The following is a 14,561-nucleotide window of genomic DNA, read 5'->3' as shown; positions in this document are numbered from 1 at the left end:
TGCTATGCCTGGAGAACAGGAGATTGCTTCTTTCCATTATCCCATGTGCCTGGGTGAGTTGCCCGGGCTGCTGTGGCCTGAGCAAGCACACGTTAGTAACTGCTCATTCTTTCCCTTCGCCAAGCTATTTTTCTGAACGCTACATAAATGATTCTAGTTTGTCATTCTAAACTTGTTCCAGAAATCTTGAGCATCTAGTTTAAAATCAGAATTACTTTCTATAGAGAATACATAGTAAGTTCTGGATTTATATTGCAAAGTTTAACTAGTGTCAGCCACCAGTTAATATTTTCCAAGTTATATTTCTTGATGTATTTTAATGCCAAAATGGCCTATAATTTCACTAGCCTCTTGATACTTAAAAATAATAAAAAAAATAATATACATAATCAGATATGATCAATGCTCAGAGACATACATAATAAGAAGTAAAAGCCTCCGACACACCATACCTCTGAGTCCTCTTCTCAGAGGGACCCACCATTAACAGTCTATAAATCCAGAAATAGTTTCCATGTATATAGCTGTACATATGTATACAATTTAAAACATCTAAAGAGATCATGCTATACTCAGTGTTCTATACCATACTTTTTATTTAATAATGTATCTTGAAGGTTATTCGAATCAACATATACATAGCTACAACATTTCAGCAGTGTCTATATCATGTGGACATTCTGTAATGCAGTTAACAAGTACCTTGTTTATAATGATTTATTGTGATTGTGTTTGTTCTTACAAAGAGAGCTATAAGCACATTAGTGTACTTGTATCCTGGTGCACTTTACTGTGTATATTTCAAATTTGGTAACTATTGCCAGATTTCATTTGAGAATAGGTTTCATCAGGTTGCAGTGTCACCAACAGTGTAAGGCAGGCCTTCTTTCCTCTCCAGAACTAATATTATTAACCTTGAAAACTCTTGTCTAACTGATTAAGACATGACTATGCGATAATGAATAATATTGGTAATAAATGGCAGAAATTTGAGGCTTTGAACCTAATTAAAATAATAATACCAGATGAGTGCACCAGGTTTGTTCATTAATTTTAAATTATCATTTATGGTTCATGGATTAATTGTGGTTTTCCCCCAATATGATATTTGAAATTTTAAAATAATGAAAGAAAAAGATTGAGATTCCTTTGAAATTAAATGAAAGAAGATAGGCTTTTCTCCTATTATGAATTGTGTATTTTCTACATCTTCCTCCACAAATCAGCATGTAATTATATAAGAACCCCAAATATTGAACTTTTGGAAAATTGAATATTTCTCTTGGAAAGGAAAAATGACACAGTCACTAAGGATAGTTAAATGAACTTACAATAAGAAATACATTTTATCATACCAAGGGACGTACTGCACTGAAAAGAACTTTTATTATATTGATTTTAGGAAATACATTTTTATTGTTCATTTGTACTTCTTTGGACAGCATATTTACTGAAGAAAGCAGAGTCAAGGAGAAAGAAGGGTCATGAGAGTGAGAGAAAGAGGGAGAGATGTCAATAGAGCGAGGAAAAGGGAGGGAGAGGAACACACTGGTGTGAAATGGCCTATTTTCATTTCCTTGTGGGATTCCCTTCACTTACAGAAAAATGTTTCTTCCTGACATAGAAGATTCATGCTGAATAACCCTAGTGTACAACATTTTCTTCTGAATTTGGGGTTGATTTTGGTGAAGCTGATCCCTGAATACCTGAGTAGACAGGGTTCACATTTGGGGGATTATCAGGTATAAACCAGCAGAATACAAAATCCTAAAATGAGAATGAATGATGATGGGATATGCTTCAAACAGTTCAGCTTCAAAAAATGCTCACCTGAAGTGATCTCACATGAAGTGAACAAAGATTTACCTGACATTACCTTTCTTTTATATATCTATATATATTTTTATTGATTTCAGAGAGGAAAGGAAAGAGAAAGAAACATCAATTATGAGAGAAAATCATTGATCGGCTGCCTCCTGCATGCCCCCTACTGGGGATCAAGCCCACAACCTGGGCATATGCCCTTGATAGGAATCGAACCTGGAACCCTTTAGTTTGTAGGCCTACGCTCCATCCACTGAGCCAAACTGGCTAGGGCTATTAGCTTTCTTTTAAACAGTACAGGATATTCTAGTGTGCAAAGAGAACATAGACACTTATGCTACCTGTGTAAATCTACCTAATAAAAGAGAAACGTGCTAATTGACCATACCTTCTCAACACCCACCAGCCAATCAGGAGTATGCAGATTAACCCAACAAAGATGGTGGGTTAATTTGCATACACAGGCACAGAGCGGCAGGGGACAGGTCAGGGCGGGGTGCTTGCGTCATCGCCGTGGCGACAACACAGGCATTCCGCACCACCCAGCCACTCCGGGCCTCTGGGCAGCATGGGAAGGCAGAAAGGCGGTTCAGGGCTGGAGCGAAGGAGCTGCCGGTATCCAGGGGAAGGAAGGCCCATTCTTGCACGAATCTTTGTGCATCGGGCCTCTAGTATTAAATAACTAGTGACTCGGTGCACAAATTCATGCACATTGAAAAGAAATTAATTAGGCCGAAACCGGTTTGGCTCAGTGGATAGAGCGTCGGCCTGCAGACTCAAGGGTCCCAGGTTTGATTCCGGTCAAGGGCATGTACCTTGGTTGCGGGCACATCCCCAGTAGGGGGTGTGCAAGAGGCAGCCGATCGGTGTTTCTCTCTCATCGATGTTTCTAACTCTCTATCCCTCTCTCTTTCTCTCTGTAAAAAATCAATAAAATATATTTTTTAAAAAAAGAAAAAAAAGAAAAGAAATTAATTAGAAGGTGCCCGGTGGGGCGGGACTGGGGGACACAGGCCAGACACACCCCGGAGCCAACCTCCCACGGTCCCTCCCCGGCATCTGCAGAGTTAGCAGGGCCTCTCAGGCAGGTGGAGTCCCTTGGTCTGGCCTGCGGGGATCAGGCCAAAACTGGCTCTTCAACATCCCCCGAGGAGTTCCAGAGTGCGAGAGGGCACTCTGCAAAGTTGCTATTGTATAGGTTGTGGAACACAAACACAAGTGTGCAGTAAACCAGATTAGTGGCCGACAGTGCCCCAACAACAACATAACCCACGGCTGAAGGTGGAATCATGTGGCCCCGCGAGGAATGGGGCTTCCTCTTCTCTGGTTCTTGGGTGCGTCACCCGAGAACTGCCACTGCCAAGTCACTGCAGCTTGGCAGCTCCTGCGTTGAGCATCTACCCCCTGGTGGTCAGTGCACATCATAGCAACTGGTCAGACAGTCGAACACTTGGCATATTAGCCTTTTATATATATAGACTAGAAGCCCAGTGCACGAAATTCATGCACGGTGGGGGGTTGTCCCTCAGCCCAGCCTGTACCCTTTCCAATCTGGGACTCCTGGAGGGATGTCCGACTTAAACGGGCAGTCAGATATCCCTCTCACAATCCAGGACTGCTGGCTCCCAACTGCTTGCCTGCCTGCCTGCCTTCCTGATTGCCCCTAACCGCTTCTGCCTGCCAGCCTGATCACCCCCTAACCTCTCTGCTGCCAGCCTGGTTGATGCTTAACTGCTCCCCTGCCAGCCTGTTTGCCCCCAACTTCCCTCCTCTGCCAGCCTGGTCACCCCTAACTGCCCTCTCCTGCAGGGTTGATCACCTCCAACTGCCCTCCCTTTCAAGCCTGGTCCCTCTCAACTGCCCTCCCTTGCAGGCCTGGTCCCTCACAACTGCCCTCCCTTGCAGGCCGGGTGCCTCCCAACTGCCCTCTCCTGCTGGCCATCTTGTGGTGGCCATCTTGTGTCCACATGGGGGCAGGATCTTTGACCACATGGGGGCAGCTATATTGTGTGTTGCAGTGATGATCAATCTGTATATTACTCTTTTATTAGATAGGATAGAGGCCTGGTGCATGGGTGGGGGCCAGCTGGTTTGCCCTGAAGGGTGTCCCGGATCAGGGTGGGGTTCCCTTGGGGTGTGGGGCGGCCTGAGCGAGGGGCCTGTGGTGGTTTGCAGGCCGGCCACGCCCCCTGGCAACCCAAGCAGAGGCCTGGTATCTGGAATTTATTTTCCTTCTACAATTGAAACTTTGTAGCCTGGAGTGGAGCCAAGCCTGCTGCTCCCTTCGGGGCGGCAGCCATTTCTGTGGCAGTTAATTCACCTTCTACAATTGAAACTTTGTAGCCTTAAGCAGGTGAGTCCGGCCAGGGTGTGCAGAAAGCTTTGCTTCCCCTGTTGCCGGCGGCAACCCTGGCCTGCTCTCTCAAGCTCCATTCTGCCGCCATTTGTTTGAATTTGTTTACCTTCTATAATTGAAACTTTGTAGCTTGAGTGGAGGCTTAGGCCTGCAATGGCTATGGAAAGCTTGGCTTCCTCTGTTACCTGGGAAACCTTGCTCTCTGTGGCTGTAGCCATCTTGGATGGGGGTTAATTTGCATACTCGCCCTGATTGGCTGGTGGGCGTGGCTTGGCTGATGGGTGTGGCTTATGTAGCGGAGTGATGGTTAATTTGCATATTACCATTTTATTAGAGAGGATATTTATTGGGTAAAAATTTATAAACAAAAATATAACAGAGTACACTTGATTCTCCCAACCCCTCACTATTGCACAGAGATATGTGCAAAAATGAGCATACCTGGGCTGGATGCTTTCGCATTGAGGGGGTCCTGCCTTTTGAAAACTTCACACATTTATAGGAACCAGGGGCCAGGGAGAATCTATGCAACCACAGAGCTCCCAAGTCTAGAACAGAAATGGTAAGGGGCAGGGTGGGGGGGGGGGGGGCGTTTCTGGGGAAGACCTCTGGAGCCAAGCCTCACTTTACAAAGGAACCCAAAACAGCTAAGCCAGGTCTTTACTGAGCTACCATTAAAAATAGAGAATAAGCTAAGCCCTGGGCTTTGTCTCTCGTCTCTTAGTTTGCATTTTCTTACACTGAATGAAGGTCTTAGGGTTACATATTATACCATTTCATAACATAAACTTTTGTCCTACATTTAGATGTAGTACAGGATAAGCATGACCCAACATTTTTGTTTAGCCATTAATTTCACTAAGCATTTATTCTGTATTTTGGAATTCTAACTCTGCTACCTATTTTTGACCTTGTGCAAGTTACTGAATTTCACTGAGCCTCAGCTTGCTCATTTGTAAACGGGATAACAGTTCCTATCTCATGGTATCTGTTTAAGGAAGAAGTTAAATAAGTCATGTAAAGTGCTGATGGAAGGACCTGTTTCTTTTGTTAAGAAAGGACAGACACGAGTTTTCTAATTAGGTTATCCTGGATGGTGAAGAACATTTAATACTAAAATCGTCAGTTAATAAAATTCTTAACTACATAGGACATGTTAAATTGACATCTGTCAAAAGTTTTTACTTACTAGTTTTTATTTCTCCATGTACATCTTCTATTTTAAGAAAAGAATGGACAGGCTTTAAAATTCATCAATCTTATGACAGAAGAATGCTATCCCAACTCTGAGATAATGTGTCACAAATGCTGTAAATAAAGCACACTTCCCAAACACATCGGAATACCTGGGCAATTGTCGAAGGAAAAACTGAGTCTGTACAGAGAAAGCTGCATTTATTGCAGATACTTCAGTACTAAATGTCAGAAAAGCCAGGATTCTCATCTCTGAGGCCTACCATGTTGGAACTGGATTGTTTAATTATTTTAACATGAATAACAAGCTCTAAAAATTAATCTCCAAATAACTCTTTTAAATTCATAAAACTAAATTAAGCTCACACTCAAACCTCCTGAGAATTTTTAATTTATTTGCTTGTAGTTCTTGGTAATTCCTAAAATAACATGGTTAATGTTCAAGCCAGACCTGGTTTCAGCCCATTTCAACTCACTAAGACATATTCTATGCAGGTTATAATGTCTCCTGGGTATTAGTTTTAGGGGAAAATGACATCAATTACTTCTTATGTTATTCTACAAAGGGCTCTTATTTGAGAGATAGTGTTTCAAGAATGCGTTTGACCTGAGGCATATCTAAAATGAAATGATGGAGACGTGCTTCAAAATAGGCTATTCAGCTACCTAAAACATTTCCCCAAATCTCCCACTGGTAAAATAATGATATTTTGGTTCTGAAAAGTAGGTCTACTCTGGTGGGAAAAGGCAGAGTCATAAGATCATTGCTTCTGTATTTCCTAAAATCTTAAGGTTCCAGAAAAAAAAAAATGCCATGTTTTCCCATTTGAGGACTCAAAATGGACATAAAATGTCTTCAAAAATAGAAAATAAATGAAAACCTTATGGTTTTGTAATTTCAAGCAAACACTTAAAACTTTATTGTGTTTTAGAATTGGGACAAGCACAAAAACAGTTAATGTTTGTCACTGTAGGACAAAATAGTTATATTGTGGCTCACCTAACATCATGCATCAGCATGATGGGAACCTTGGAATTGTAGATATGAACTTAGAGCACTTGTCATCCTTTGGGAATCTTCTAAACCTCAGTATCTCCATCTTGACTTCATGGACTTAAAATTAGGATTAAAATGTGATTTTTAAAGGGACATTTGTAATAGTTTCAACAATAAAGGTAAGTTTTTAAAAAATATCAATCAGCAAAAATAAACTTGTAATTTTTTTAAAAGTGATTATAAATAGCATGACCATTATGCAGAAAAACCTCAAATGCAAATCCCCTTTTCTTTGTGAAAAATTTTCAAATACATCATCACACAGAAGATTTTAAAAAACAGCCAATTACTGTGAATCTGAGTCTCAATTATAAAGCAGTGGGTTCCTGAAATGCATTGCAAGATGCAGTAAGTTTAGACGTGGAATTCATCTGTTCCCACAGCTGGTAATTGGCCCCTCTCCTCACTAGCAGGCCTGATTAAAGTAACACAGCATAGTGTTAAGAGATTGGCTTTTAAAGTCCAATAGTCATGATTTCAAATCATGATTTCACAACTTAACTGCTGAGTCATTTACAAGTTACCTATACTTTCTGTGGCCTAATTTTCTTAGCTACAAAATGAGTTAAGTGCTAAGGATAATACTTTGTATTGTATGTTGTAGGAACTCAATAAATGTTCTGCTTTTACAATGTTTCTTTTTTCAAAGAAAAAAATATCAGCTAATAGGTAGATTTTGAAATACCTGATTATCAGCCCAGCCAGCATGGTTCAATGGTTCAGCGTTGACCTACGAACCAGAAGGTCACAGTTCTATTCCAGGGCAGGGCACATGCTCAGGTTGTGGACTTGATCCCCAGGGTGGGGCTTGCAGGTGGCAGCCTATCAATGATTCTCATCATTGATGTTTGTATATCTCTCTCCCTCTCCCTTCCTCTCTGAAATCAAAAAAAAATATATTTATAAAAAAAAAAAAAAAAGAACATTAACAAGAGGGCATTGACTAGAAGAGGTGTTAATTAGGTAGACATGAATTAACAAATCCTATCTAATAATAGACAAATATGCAAATTGACCATACATCCGACACACCCACAAGCCACACCCACCATCCAATCAGAGTGAGTATGCAAATTAACCCAAACCAAGATGGCTACAGCCACAGAGAGCAAGGTTTCCTAGGTAACAGAGGAAGCCAAGCTTTCTGCCAGCCATTGCAGGCCTAAGCCTCCACTCAAGCTACAAAGTTTCAATTATAGAAGGTAAACAAATTCAAACAAATGGCAGCAGAATGGAGCTTGAGAGAGCAGGCCAGGGTTGCCGCCGGCAACAGGGGAAGCAAAGCTTTCCACACACCCTGGCTGGGCCCACCCGCTTAAGGCAACAAAGTTTCAATTATAACCCAACACAAATGGCTGCTGGCAGCGGAGGGAGCCCCAGGCTTGGCTCTGCTCCAGGCTACAAAGTTTCAATTGTAGAAGGAAAATAAATTCCAGATACCAGGGCCTCTGCTTGTGTTGCCAGGGGGCGTGGCCCGCCTGCAAACCACCACAGGCCCCTCGCTCAGGCCGCCCCACGCCCCAAGGGAACCCCACCCTGATCAGGGACATCCTTCAGGGCAAACCAGCTGGCCCCCACCCCTGTACCAGGCCTCTATCCTATCTAATAAAAGAGTACTCTGCAGATTGATCATCACTGCAACACACAATATAGCTGCCCCCATGTGGTCAAAGATCCTGCCCCCATGTGGACACAAGATGGCCACCACAAGATGGCCAGCAGGAGAGGGCAGTTGGGAGGCACCCTGCCTGCAAGGGAGGGCAGTTGAGAAGGACCAGGCCTGCAAGGGAGGGCAGTTGGAGGTGATCAACCCTGCAGGAGAGGGCAGTTAAGGGGTGACCAGGCTGGCAGAGGAGGGAAGTTGGGGGCAAACAGGCTGGCAGCAGAGTGGTTAGGGGGTGATCAGGTTGGCAGGCAGAAGCGGTTAGGGGCAATCAGGAAGGCAGGCAGGCAAGCAGTTGGGAGCCAGCAGTCCTGGATTGTGAGAGGGATGTCCGACTGCCCTGGGATCGGGCCTAAACGGGCAGTCGGACATCCCTTGAGGGGTCCCAGATTGGAGAGGGTACAGGCTGGGCTGAGGGACAACCCTCCTCCGTGCACGAATTTCGTGCATCAGGCCTCTAGTAATAAATAACCCCAAAGCCACCTGGTTCAAAATAAATAGTTTTCCTCCACTATCACTCATAGTATAACAAAATGCTATGCCATCCATATGACACTTCAAAATATCAGAGTGGGGCCCTTGCCCGTTTGGCTCAGTGGATAGAGCGTCGGCCTGTGGACTGAAGGGTCCTGGTTTCAATTCCCATCAAGGGCACATGCCTGAGTTGTGGGCTCAGTCCCCAGTAGGGCATGCAGAAGGCGGCCAATGAATGATTTCCTCTCATCATTGATGTTTCTCTCTCTCTCTTCCTCTCTCTTCCTCTCCCTTCCTCTCTGAAATCAATAAAAGTATATATTTTTTAAAAATCAGAGTGGGCCACTTTATGTGCCACAATGAGGCTCTTGAGCTTGATTTCCAGCTGTCAATCAAAATGCCACCTTTAATCTTAATAGTTCTTGGTCTCTGAATTTTGATATGATCCCCATTAAATTTTATTAAAAAGCAATCTTGATAATGCAGTTGTCATCCAAAGCTAATGAATAATGTAATGTTTTTTATATTAATTCATAAAATCCATAATGAGACATAATATCTAATCAGTACATTTTAGACATAAATGTTTATCTTTAAGGATGATGTGATTGTAATTGTCTTGTTAAAAGATTTACAATTTAACCCTTAATGTCTGTATCCTATACCTTTCAGCTTACTTCCTAGTTAACTAGCTGTTTGCCAGGATAAGTTATGGTAAAATTAAACAGATGTCATTACTTATAGTTTAGGCTTCAAATTTTGCAAAAGTAAGACAACTATCTAAGTCAAAAGCCTTGTAAGCCACTCTTCCCCAAAATAAGTCATGTGCCAAGTAGGATATTCTCTTAGAAAATATCAAGGAGATAAGTTGAATGCATTGTTTTCTAGCCTCAATGCCTTGATTCAGCATAAAATAGCAAGAAAAGTAAAAGATTGGTGGCTTTGTGTACGGAAGACACTTTTAAATGGACTCATCTCATTATTATTCATAGAAGGAAAACACCCACAGTCAATAGAAATATCCACATACCCAAAATAATCATTATTGTCAACAAGAAATGTACTACAAGTATTCTTTACATCAAATAACTTTGTATTTTTTTTTTAATTTTGACAGTGTTTCTTTTGATAAAATAAATGGAAATGCAGTCTCCAAATTTAGAAGCTAGAAGCATTACTTTATTGTCTAGAACTTGCCCCACTATCCAAAAGTATGAAATCTTGATCTCTTCAAATATCAGGTGAAAGACGTGAATCCTTATAGTTATACAAATATAAAGTAAAACAATATTACAAAACCCCTTCCATTTATAAGAAGAACAAGGTCTTAACACATAACGGTATTGGCAAGCTTCTGGAGAAACTAGCACTTTTATATGTGATTGGTCAGTATATAAAATGGTACAACTGCTTTGGAGAACATTTTGACAATATCTGTTAAATTACAAATTTACAAACATTTCAAGTTAGAATATTTCCTGTAAGAATTTACTCTGTGAATATACTTGTACACGTAAGCATGAAAATGTCAGTTGCCACATTTGTTCATAGTAGCAAAACAATGAGGGCTCTACGAAAAGCCGCCACTAAGTGGAAAATGTATGAGTACAAATTTGGTGTTTTAAGCAGAGGATTAAATCTGATTGGGTTAAGCATCCAGTCACCAAAAGAATCTCAACTAAGGATATCCTCCTATTTGGGCTATGAGACAGTCATCCCCATTCCTAACATCTACTGAAAGGGAACATTCAAAATGCTAAAAATGAATGAATTAATGAATGAATTAGCACTTCTTTAGTGCTGAACTAGTAACCTTAAAGCTATAAAATTCAAAACAGTTGGCTTACCACATAAGGCTATTTCTATTTCTCTTTCTCATGTTTATATTTTCATAAATGCTAATCCTAAGCACTATGATTCCTATAGATTTGTAGTTTTTCTCCTCAGGACAAATGTCATGGACATTATCTTTACAATTAATTTCAACTACATCTAAGAGCAACTTACCTAGTTCATATTAAACTGATACACACCGGAATGTAAATTTCTCAATAAAATGTAAATTCCACGAAAGCTAGATTTTGTTTTGTTTAATGCTGTATCCCTAAACCCTCCCACCAAGAAAAAAGAACAAGTGATACATAATAGCCAATCAATACATATTTGCTGAAGAATGAGTAGGGTGCCTCTGATGAAGGTCATTAACTGTAAATATTTCTGATGTCAACCACACTGTTCTTCAAAATAATAATACATACTAATAATAATTTTACGCTTATATGCCTTCAAATATTGATCTTAAGAGCCTTAGATATTTCGATTAGTCCACTGATTTAGAGAAGTCTAAGAACTACTGAAAACTCAAAGTTTGTCCAAGTAACTGCAGTCAGTATTGCGTGAAAATGGTAGGGTCTGTTTCATTCTATAGACTTACTGAGGTTATAATGTTTGTGGAGAAAACCCAGGAATATTTAAAAAGTCGCCTTTGTTGTAGAAATGGCTTCTTGCGGATCAGTTTTGTAAATCGGCCATACTTTTCAATCCTAGGTTTCCATATTTGTATCTCTAAAATTGCAAGCTTTGCATTGAGGAATTTCTAAGTTTCCTCCCAGCTTTAAAATAGTTGATTCTGTGACTGCATACACAGGTGCCCTCCGTTTTTAAAATGTTCACAATATACCTACAGGCTTCGGCGAAAGACCTACGTTAGCACCAGTTATCTCGAAAACCAGGAGAAAAGCAAAGAGCGGAAATAGCGCTCAGAGTTTTTTGGGTTTTTGTTATTTTGCAGCAGCCCTTGCGAGGCCGCACGTACCCCGCGCAGCGAGAGGGACTCGGCTTCTACAATATGTAAGTGATATTTGACGTCTTATAAAGGTTATTGGTTACGATTCGGTAGTGTGTTGTTGTTGTTGTTGTTGTTGTTGTTGTTGTTATTGTTTGGGGAGGGGGGAGGGGGAGAGTGGTGGGCGTGTCTGGGAAAGCGCATGAATGTTTCCATATAAATTACGTCTTAGCTTTATGTCATTTCAACTTAGCCACAGTTTTTATAGGAATGCTCTACCTTTGAGCAGCGAGGAAAGCTGTGCAGTGCTACAAATCTTGCTAACAATGATGGAGTGAGTGATTCCACAGAGCATCTGTGCCAGGCGGAAACTCTCTGATGAGGAACTCAGACCCACAAACAGCAATCTGTTGTCATTTCCACTCTTACGCTGTTGTGTGAAGGCTCCCAAAGATAACTACGGGAGGTTTTTTTTTGAAATGGATGGTCCTCTAAATGCAGTGTTTCTTCCCTCTTTCCCCTAAAACCTCTACACTGTTCACATTCCCGCAGCCTTCAGAACTTGCTGATGAATTTAGCAAAGAGAAGAAATCGCTTCTCTACATGGATTATGCATAGATCACTTGCTAATTGAGCAATGACATAGATATTCACATATTGCTGTACCGCTTATTGCTATGAAGTGACAATATGAAAAGAAAGCTTTCAAAACATGCATAGTATTTGATTTAATAATTCCACTTAGTCAAATGTACTCTCAAGTTATTGTGAGATAATTTCAGAGTTATAGAAGAGTTTCATAGATAGTTTCAAGAATCCCTGTGCATAACTCACCCAAGTTATCCAAATGCTAACACTTTATCACATTGTCATTCTCTCTGACTGTGTCTGTCTGTCTCCATAGATACTAAAGGCTATTCATTAGGACATAATTTATAATGGAGAAAACTGCAAGAAAGCTAAATAACAAGCATCAGGAAAATAGTTCCTTAAATATGGCACATCCACTATATAGAATACTAAACAGGAATGAAAATGTTTAAACTGATTATTGTAAGTTTAAAAGGCTTATTAGATTATGCTAAGTCAAAGGGAAATTATAAAAAAATTTAAATGATTATTATAAAGATTATAGTATAATGCTTATTAAATATTGCCAAGTGAAAATTCAGGATACTGATGTGACAAAATGAAAACAGATTCATATTTTAAAAAGAACAACAAGAAGGGAACATTTAAAAATAAATGTAATTATTTCTTTTACATGTTCGGTTGATTAGGATTATGGATGAAATTCCTCTATTTCCTAAATAACATATCTCCTTATAGGCTTGTTCTTTAAGATTTTATGGATAACTACTTGAAAGTAAACAGGGAGGAAATACTGAATTTGGAAAATTAATCATAAGATTATCAAGCAGAAGCTGTAAATCCAATCAGATACTATTAAACTCTTATGTTTCATGGAAGAAGAAGAAAGGGTGTCGATTTTCCCGAGGAGAAAATAAATGGAGTTTAAAATGGAGAACAGATCATTTGGGTTGAGATTTTTAAAAAATTTAAGCTCACACAAGTTTGTGATAAATGTTTAACAAACGGAATGTTGAATTCTGCTCCATATCGGTTTAATTTTTTACTACATTACATGATGCAAATTGAATGGCTTCTAACCCGGTATTTCACTAAGACGTTTTATTCTCTGGGTATTACTAACAGATATGTGCAACCTCGCTGCCAGATTGAGCACAGACCTATAAACCAATGAAACATATTTTAAGCAGTTAGAATTTATGATAATTAACATCTAAAAAAAAAGACGAGAACCTCTTAGCAATGACTGTACCCTGTATATGACTTTTAAATTTTAAACTGCCTATTCAAACACAAAGGGAAACATTTCTGAAAACAAAATATTAAAGGTACACTGAATTCTGCTGCTAATGTAATTTGTGGTATAAAGAAATCTGTGTTGGGAGAATTCAAGTATGAGATGTTTATTAGACATGCAAGAAGAAATAATTAAATATCAAGTGGGCAGTATTAGCAATTATAGATGGTGAATTTCTGATAAGAAACCTCTTTGTTTATCAGGAAAATCTAGTCTACATAAGGCAGAGGTAATCAGTCTCTTAGTAAAACAATGTATGTACATACAAGCTGGATTATTTTCCAACAGGAGACAGTCCAAGGAGGTTTAACACTTTAGAAACTGATACTTGAACCCCATATTCTAATAAAGATAATCTCTTAATGGTAGCTAAGATATACTTTATGGTGCATGATCACTTTGTACAAAGAACATATATGCATAGCCCCTGGACATGGACAGCAGTGTGGTGATGGCTGGAGGGGAGGAAGGGTGGAGCTGAGAAGGTGGGCAAGGGTGAGGGGGGGATGGGGAGTATCTATAACAGTGTCAAAAATAAAGTTAAAAATCTTTGCACAAAGAACATTGAAAATCTAAAGCTGATCATAATTCTAGAGGGAAACTGGCTTTTTTAAAAGAAAAGGATGCTTTTATTCTGCTCACAGCTGAGTTTGTCATCTATTGTTACTTCACAGATGACATAATTCACAAGTTATTAAAGGTTTCACTGCAGTCTGAACTTTTTATTCCTACACGTTCCAAAACACTTTCAATTTTCTCTAACTACTCTCTAAAGTAATTTCAGTCCCAAAGAATCGAGGAGGGAAATATAGTTTGAATATATAAAATAGAGGCAGAGCACTGATCTATTATGACATTTATCTTTATGAAAGAAAAGATGGGACGACTTGCTCATGGCTATATTTTTTTGTAGGTTATTTCTTCTCACTCATCTTATGAAGACACTTGTTATAAGAGATGTTAGAAATTCTTTATATTTTAGACCAGCGATCTCTCTTCTGTCTTCACGGTTTTCACAGCTGTCAAGTTTCAAATACTGTAGGACAACTTATTTTTTTCACAGTTATCACAGTGCCCTTCAACATATCTGCTACTGTTTAGGATTTATCCCTCAATTCTAGAAGTATAACTGTAGTTTCATATTTCATATACAAAATTATATATACATGAAAATCAGTGTCTACACATTTTAGAAAATTATCCAGTTCTGATAATAATCTATGTAAAAGGATCCTTCAGTCTCTTCAATGTGATATTTGTTATTTTTTTAAATTATATATTACTAAAGTTTCAGTTTTACAAGATGAACAAGTTCCAGAG

The sequence above is a fragment of the Eptesicus fuscus genome, chromosome 15 (assembly GCF_027574615.1).
Source record: "Eptesicus fuscus isolate TK198812 chromosome 15, DD_ASM_mEF_20220401, whole genome shotgun sequence".
Classification (NCBI taxonomy): domain Eukaryota; kingdom Metazoa; phylum Chordata; class Mammalia; order Chiroptera; family Vespertilionidae; genus Eptesicus; species Eptesicus fuscus.
The sequence above is the reverse complement of the archived record's forward strand: the minus strand, read 5'-3'. Positions refer to the sequence as shown.